Source organism: Priapulus caudatus, unplaced genomic scaffold, assembly GCF_000485595.1.
Source record: "Priapulus caudatus unplaced genomic scaffold, Priapulus_caudatus-5.0.1 Scaffold1617, whole genome shotgun sequence".
In the NCBI taxonomy this organism is placed as follows: domain Eukaryota; kingdom Metazoa; phylum Priapulida; class Priapulimorpha; order Priapulimorphida; family Priapulidae; genus Priapulus; species Priapulus caudatus.
In genome coordinates this window covers 27,008-35,075 of record NW_014578678.1, presented here as the reverse complement: position 1 = coordinate 35,075, position 8,068 = coordinate 27,008, and the positions used below count along the sequence as shown (strand labels likewise).

General features: G+C 44.6%; 1 protein-coding gene across 1 annotated transcript in view; it reads right to left on the bottom strand.

Moving 5' to 3' along the window:
• Positions 1 to 359, bottom strand: part of LOC106817168 (syntaxin-binding protein 4-like) — an 18,372-nt gene extending 18,013 nt beyond the window's left edge. Inside the window, exon 1 of the mRNA XM_014821821.1 lies at positions 321 to 359. The gene's annotated coding sequence lies outside the window, so the exon portion shown is untranslated. The remainder of the gene's footprint in view (positions 1 to 320) is intronic.
• Between the last annotated feature and the right edge of the window lie 7,709 nt (positions 360 to 8,068).

The window sequence follows — 8,068 nt, the reverse complement described above, 5'->3', positions numbered from 1 at the left end:
ACACACGGACCAAATGAAAAAATCCACCACAGTTACACATCAGCAGCACAGATCTACGACAGCACACCACGCGGGGTCTGCACGCAGCCGATGGAGAAAATCCACCACAAACACAATCACAGACACAGACTACGACAGCACCACCAGCGGCGGGGGTCTCACAACCAATGAAAAAATCCACCACAAACACATCACAGACAGCAGACTTACTACAGCACCACCGAGCGGCGGCGGTCTCACACACCAAGTGAAAAAATCACGCACAAACACATACAGACCACACACGACAGCATCACCAGGCGGCGAAGGTCGCACGCACGCGATGTGAGGTTTGTCGAGCTTCTCAATGCGAAATCGTCGGTCCAGCGTGAATCGCGTCTTCACGGCCTGCGCCTCGCGCAAACGAACTCACCTTGCCAACGTCGTCGTCGTCGCCGTGGCGCGGCTGAGAGGTCGCGACGTCATCGGGCTGATGTCGGCAGCGCAGCGCGCGGTGTACGCGGCCGGGTAGCTGCGACACGTGTCGCGACGCCGTCTCGCGATCGCTGGAAGTCCTTTCCGCCGTCAGAAAGTCGCGTGGCCGTCTTCCCCGCGAGGCGCGGACACAGAGACGCGTGTCGCGGCGACGGCGATCCACCAGAGGGCGGCCGCGGCACGTCTTCTCATTCGAAGCTGCAAACCGTCGTGTATCGGGCACGTCGCTGTCTTCCGCCGCGCCGGCTGCCCTCGCGTATCCGCAGCAAGTCTCAAGCTCAGAGTCCGGCGAAGCACAGCCCGCAGGATTTGAACGCTCGCGATCGTTGTGGGCAACCGTCCGCCTCGCCGGAGCGGACGGCGACACGCTCTGGTTGCAGTACGCGCAGCCGCAATGCTGCCGGAGTCCTGGCTTCCCAGTCGTATCACCCTGAGTACGACATGGAAGATTCAAGGCAAGATTCCAGCATGAAAATACAAGCGACTTTAGATGCAACGCAGAGATTCTAGGTTAAACAATAGCGAGAATGCTGATGATGAAATACAAGCAATTTAGAATGGCACCACGACACTGGAAGAATTCTCAAGATTAACATAGCAGATGCTAGATGAAATACAAGCAATTTTAGATGCACCACGGAAGATTCTAAGTTAAACATGGCAGATTCTAGATGAAATACAGCGATTTTAGATGCAACACGGAAGATTCTAGTTAAACATGGCAGATTCTAGATGTAATATATAGACGATTCAACATAAAACATGGCAAACAATAGTTAAAATACAGGAGATTCTAGATGTAACCGCAGGAGATTACATATAGCAATTGGAAGCGGTGTAGGAATTCAAAATTTGGTGTGACATGCATGGTCTGCATAGGTACTGTGTGATGTAGCTGCGGCAGTCATACACCAGGCCCCCCTACCCTGGATCGCACTCCTTCTCCTGCTAGGCTGCAGCGTCTGCTGACTGCACCACTGTGCTCTGCATGTGACCAACGCACTGACAGGGGAGGGTTTCTGAGCAAATGGGAAGTTTCTGCAGTGGAAGAGGGCTCGGCTGTGACCGTCTGGAAGCTGATACATTGAACGGGCCAAAGGTGTAAAAAGGCCGTTGACGTAGCTTTTAAAAAAGTTCTTTCGTAGACTATTAGTAAGCATTCTGCCGCGTATAAAATGAAATCTCAACACATTCTTTGATTTGACGACAAGCATTAATCACAGATGAAAAAGTTAAGTGCGTTAATAATGCCCCAATATAAAACTACCTCTTTAAAGTCGGCCTTTCAACTATAATGGTCAGAATGTTCAAGATTCAAAAAGAAAATTCATAAGCCTAACTACCATGAGTCGCTTAGACTGGCTGTTGACTGTGGGTGTTGACGACAGGCTGGCTTCAAATTTGAATGACTTCAAGTTGGCTGTGCTGGGGAAAGCTCTGGAAGCTGGGATGGACTAATTGCTATCGCCAAACTGGTATATCTTATAAAAACACAAACAAAATACTTATATGATTACGAAAAAAAGACAGGCTGATACTCACATGACAGTGTTATAATATACGTGATTTTTTTTTATAGCTGTCAAGTTAAGATCAGCAATCCATATTTAATATGTTCGGCATTACTCATACATATTGTACTGTACCGGATATTAATGTACCGGATAATAATATGATATTAATATTTCTGCAGTGAACCTTGTGCAGCCAAACGCGAGCTTTGGTGTGCAGACGAGCTCTACAAAAAAACTGTCGGTTTTCGGAGCTTTTAGGTTTTCAGAATTTCGGTTAATAGATTGTGTACGTGTGTGTGTGGGTGTGTTCTGCATTATGCCATTTTAGGTAGTGGAAATTCCCTACTGCTCGCGCTGGCAGATGCCGCACCTGGCCTTCTCGTCTCTCGTGACAATCATGTCGACGCAATTCACCGCCACCGCCTCCCTCAGCACCCGGATGGCTTCATCTCTCGTCGCCATCTCAAGGTCATGGCCGTTGACAGTCAGGATCTGATCGGCTTCGTTTAGACGCCCTGCATGATGACCAAACGTGAACATGATACAACACCGGCGACCAGCAAAACAAATCTCGTGACATTTCTGCCAATTGGCCGGGACGGATTTTTGCACAGTGGGCTTCAGGCGCCATAGATTAATGATGAATTAATTCCTTTCCTTTAGCTTATAAAAGACTGTGGGCAATACCGTCGTCGGCAGCGAAACCACCAACGAGTACCCTCCTCACAAAGATGCCGTAGTGCTTCCCTTTTGATGAGTCAACACCACCCATCACCTTTATACCTGCAAGTATGAACATACATCCTTATATAACACCAAACAAATATCCTTACATACCGCGTTATTGAGCAAACATATTTAGATCTCACTTTACGAATATCCTCTGCATCTCCACTAGTGAACATCCTCACATCTTGTGAAATGAAAAACTTTACACCTTCTCAAACACGTCAAATGAAAAGTGTTACAGTCACATCTCCTCACATAAACACCCTCAGATCTCCTTAAATCTACACGCTTACTTTGCCTAAAATGAACACCATCACATTATTTGGAACAAACCCCACACTCCTCAAACAAACACCCTCACATCTCATGAAACGAAACATCATCAAACCTCATCATACGACACGTTTTCTTTGTGTTCTATCTAATAGAAAATTGCCACAATTGTTTCCCTCACCGAGGCTGGCATCGAGGTCCTGGTAAACAATCACTTCTGTGTCCCTCATCGTGCGCCGCAGGCAGGCAGCCCTGAAAACACTCGGCTAACTCTTGCCACAAGGTGCACCTGCAGCAAATGTAAGACCGCATGTTGTCAGGCAAACGCATATTTCTTTTGAGGTTGTGGCGACACAGTGAGCATCACTTCAATGTTTACAGGAACCAGACATATAGGAACATCGGTGATGCATACACTTTTTGAAAAAACTAGTGATGATTTGATATCGTTCTGACGCCACTGCTACGGAAATTTTCCCGCGTTTTCTACAACCATGATAGTCACAGACTCACAATCATACTAAAATACACAGCTAGAGACTAGGCAATGATATAAATGTGTTTGAACAGTCGTAACTTCCAGGTTGTTGCATGCACATACATGTAACCACTGTGGGTCCAATGTTTACTCTCACGCGTAGGTTGGATCAGGTTGAACCCGCCTAATTAAAACACACACCATCACCAGCCAGCTGAATACAAACACACCAATCACTAATAAGCAAAGCTCACATGTTGCTGCAGATGAGAGGGTCTATGTCCCCCAGGGTACTGCCGGAACATACCCTGGGTACGGTCTGGTATACCGGAACGTACCCTGGTTAGATTCTAGATGTAATATATAGACGATTCAACATAAAACATGGCAAACAATAGTTAAAATACAGGAGATTCTAGATGTAACCGCAGGAGATTACATAAACGGCAATTGGAATGGTGAGGAATTCAAAATGCGGTGTGACATCATGGTCTGCATAGGTAGCTGTGTGATGGTAGCTGCCGCAGTCAACACCAGGCCCCCTACCTCTGGATCCCGCACTCCTCTCCTGCTAGGCTGCTCAGCGTCTGCTGACTGCACACTGTGCTCTGCATGTGACCAAACGCACTGACAGGGGAGGGTTCCTCTGACAACGGGAAGTTTCCTGGCGAGTGGAAGAGGGCTCGGCCTGTGACCGTCTCGGAAGCTGAATATTGACGGGCAAGGTGTAAAAAGCCGTTGACGTACTTCTAAAAAAGTTTCTTTCGTAGACTATTAAGTAGAATCTGCCGCGTATGAAATCTCAACAATTCTTTTTAATTTGACCAGAAAAGCATTAACAAGATGGAAAAAGTTAAGTACGTAATAATGCACACAATATAAACTAGCCCTCATTTAAAGTACTTCCTTCCGAACTATAATGGTCAGAATTTCAAGATTAAAAAGAAAATTAATAAAGCCTACTACCAATGAGTCGCTTAGACTGGCTGTTGACTGTGGGTGTTGATGACAGGCTTGGCTTCAAATTGAATGACTTCAAGTTGGACTGTGCTGGGGGAAAAGCTCTGGAAGCTGGATGGACTAATCTGGCTATCCCAAACTGTATATCTGAAATAAAAACACAAACAAATACTTATATGATTAACAAAAAAAAGACAGCTGATACCAATGACAGTGTTTATATGGAATTTTTTTTTTATAGCCCTCAAGTTAAGATCAGCAATCACATATCAGTTTGCTACTGTTTATAATTTAGGTACAGTGGAACCCCGATTTAACGCACCCCGATTTAACGCGATGAGTCGTTCGACCTCCTGTTTTGCATTTATATAGCCACGTATATATAACCCTGATTTAGCGCGACCCCGCTTTTTTCGCGATGACATTTTATGGACCCCAACCATCGCGTTATAACGGGGCTACACTGTATCCCACTTACTACTAGCCTAGGCTAGCTAAAGTTGGATTAGCGTGGCCAGACACACATACTGATTACTCTGTTATGTCTTACTACTCGGGTACCTCCATTCTGAGCCTTCAGGGATGCCTCGCGTGACTCGTCTATGCTTCTCTCTGGTGCGGAGTACATGAATGGCTCTCTCGTTGATGAGTTCCTTTGTGTACTGCGTTGGGATGTTGGCTCGGGCAGTGTAGACTTGCTTCCGGGGAAACCACTAGACCACTTGCTTGTACTGTCATTGGTACCTAAAGCATTTATTGACGTAGGATTGATATGCGCATAACAACACGACAACACCACATGAGCATCAGGGTTGTGTAAATAAAATAGTTCCTCATATGTATGCATCTTGGTCATAACAGGCGATAACAGCATAAAAATACATATGTTGTGATTGTATTTTATTCACAAACTTTCCATCTGACTAACAGGGAAATTATCGATACCGAACGTACCCTGGTAACTATTTGATATGGTTATGGTTAGGTTAGGGTTAGGATTAGGAGTAGGCGTAGGCGACTCCCAGACTCGTTAGTGGAGTAGGCGAGGTACGGTCCGGCATATTAGATAGTACCAGGGTACGTTCCGTATACCAGACCGTACCCAGGGTATGTTCCGGCAGTACCCTGGGGACATAGACCCTCTCATCTGCAGCAACATGTGAGCTTTGCTTATTAGTGATTGGTGTGTTTGTATTCAGCTGGCTGGTGGTGGTGTGTGTTTTAATTAGGCGGGTTCAACCTGATCCAACCTACGTGTGAGAGTAAACATTGGACCACAGTGGTTACATCAGGAGCGTATAATGACAAATGTGTGTATGTGACGTATGTGTGTTGTCATTATACGCTCCTGGTTACATGTATCCTGGTATGTGTCCTGGGTATATGTGCGTGCAACAAACCTGGAAGTTACGACTTTTCAAACACATTTATATCATTGCCTAGTCTCTAGCTGTGTATTTTAGTATGATTGTGACTATCATGGTTGTAGAAAACGCGGGAAAATTTCCGTAGCAGTGGCGTCAGAACGATATCAAATAATCACTAGTTTTTTCAAAAAGTGTATGCATCACCGATGTTCCTATATATGTCTTTTCCTGTAAACATTGAAGTGATGCTCACTGTATCGCCCACAACCTCAAAAGAAATATGCGTTTGCCTGACAACATGCGGTCTTACATTTGCTGCAGGTGAACATTGTGGCAAAGTTAGCGAATGTGTTCAGGCTGCCTGCCTGCGCGCGCACGATGAGGGACACAGAAGTGATTGTTTACCAGGACCTCGATGCCAGCCTCGGTGAGGGAAACAATTGTGGCAATTTTCTATTAGATAGAACACAAAGAAAACGTGTCGTATGATGAGGTTTGATGATGTTTCGTTTCATGAGATGTGAGGGTGTTTGTTTGAGGAGTGGTGGGGTTCCTTCCAAATAATGTGATGGTGTTCATTTTAGGCAAGTAAGCGTGTAGATTTAAGGAGATCTGAGGGTGTTTATGTGAGGAGATGTCACTGTAACACTTTTCATTTGACGTGTGTTGAAAGGTGTAAAGTTTTCATTTCACAAGATGTGAGGATGTTCACTAGTGGAGATGCAGAGGATATTCGTAAAGTGAGATCTAAATATGTTTGCTCAATAACGCAGTATGTAAGGATATTTGTTTGGTGTTATATAAGGATGTATGTTCATACTTGCAGGTATAAAGGTGATGGGTGGTGTTGACTCATCAAAAGGGAGCACTACGGCATCTTTGTGAGGAGGTACTCGTTGGTGGTTTCGCTGCCGACGACGGTATTGCCCACAGCGTCTTTATAAGCTAAAGGAAAGGAATTAATTCATCATTAATCTATGGCGCCTGAAGCCCACTGTGCAAAAATCCGTCCCGGCCAATTGCAGAAATGTCACAGAGATTTGCTTTGCTGGTCGCCGTGTTTGTATCATGTTCACGTTTGTCATCAGGCAGCGGCGTCTAAACGAAGCCGATCAGATCCTGACTGTCAACGGCCATGCACTTGAGATGGCGACGAGAGATGAAGCCATCCGGGTGCTGAGGGAGGCGGTGGCGGTGAATTGCGTCGACATGATTGTCACGAGAGACGAGAAGGCCAGGTGCGGCATCTGCCAGCCCGAGCAGTAGGAATTTCCACTACCTAAAATGGCATAATGCAGAACACACCCACACACACACGTACACAATCTATTAACCGAAATTCTGAAAACCTAAAAGCTCCGAAAACCGCACAGTTTTTTTGTAGAGCTCGTCTGCACACCAAAGCTCGCGTTTGGCTGCACAAGGTTCACTGCAGAAATATAATATCATATTATTATCCGGTACATTAATATCCGGTACAGTACAATATGTATGAGTAATGCCGAACATATTAAATATGTTCTGCATTACTCATACGTATTGTACTGTACCGGTACAGCACTTGGTCTCTTGAAAACTTGAGTTTTAGTACTGGCTAGTCCGAAACGTGTCGGTCCCAAGGGTTTGGATAATAGCTTTGTACTGTATATATATATATATTTATATAATATATATTTTGTCTATATATATATGTATATATATATATAAAATTAGAAGTAAAAACTCACGGACACCCGTGCAGATGTATACTTTTTACTGCATTATGTATGTACTGATAAGTAACTATGGGGGACCCGGCATTGCCATAATTGAATAGAACGTAACGTAAGGAAACTTAACTTAATGTACAGTGAGCAAAACATTTTGAGGCTATCATGAATTATAAACGCCATTCTTAATTTCTTACGTACATTAATTGTGAGGGTGTGGAAAGGAAAATGAGAAGAGATTATGGAGAATATGGGAATATCCTATGCTGAAGAAAATTTTATGCCCTAGGCTCTAGGTGAAATGCTACTTCAATGAATACATATAGTAGTGCAATGATTAAAACATATATAGTACAAAATATCATATAACCCTAATATCGGAATTTCTATAAAGAGGTTCAGTACCTTATCTGAAACTCCTTTTTCTGGAGCTATTATTAGAAAGGCTTCCGTCAGGAGGCACATGACAGCGGGGGAATAACGGCGGGGGACAAAGACAGCGTCTGTCATTGTATAACCTTAAGATTATCGCATCTACATTACATTCTTTTCATACTATTGTGC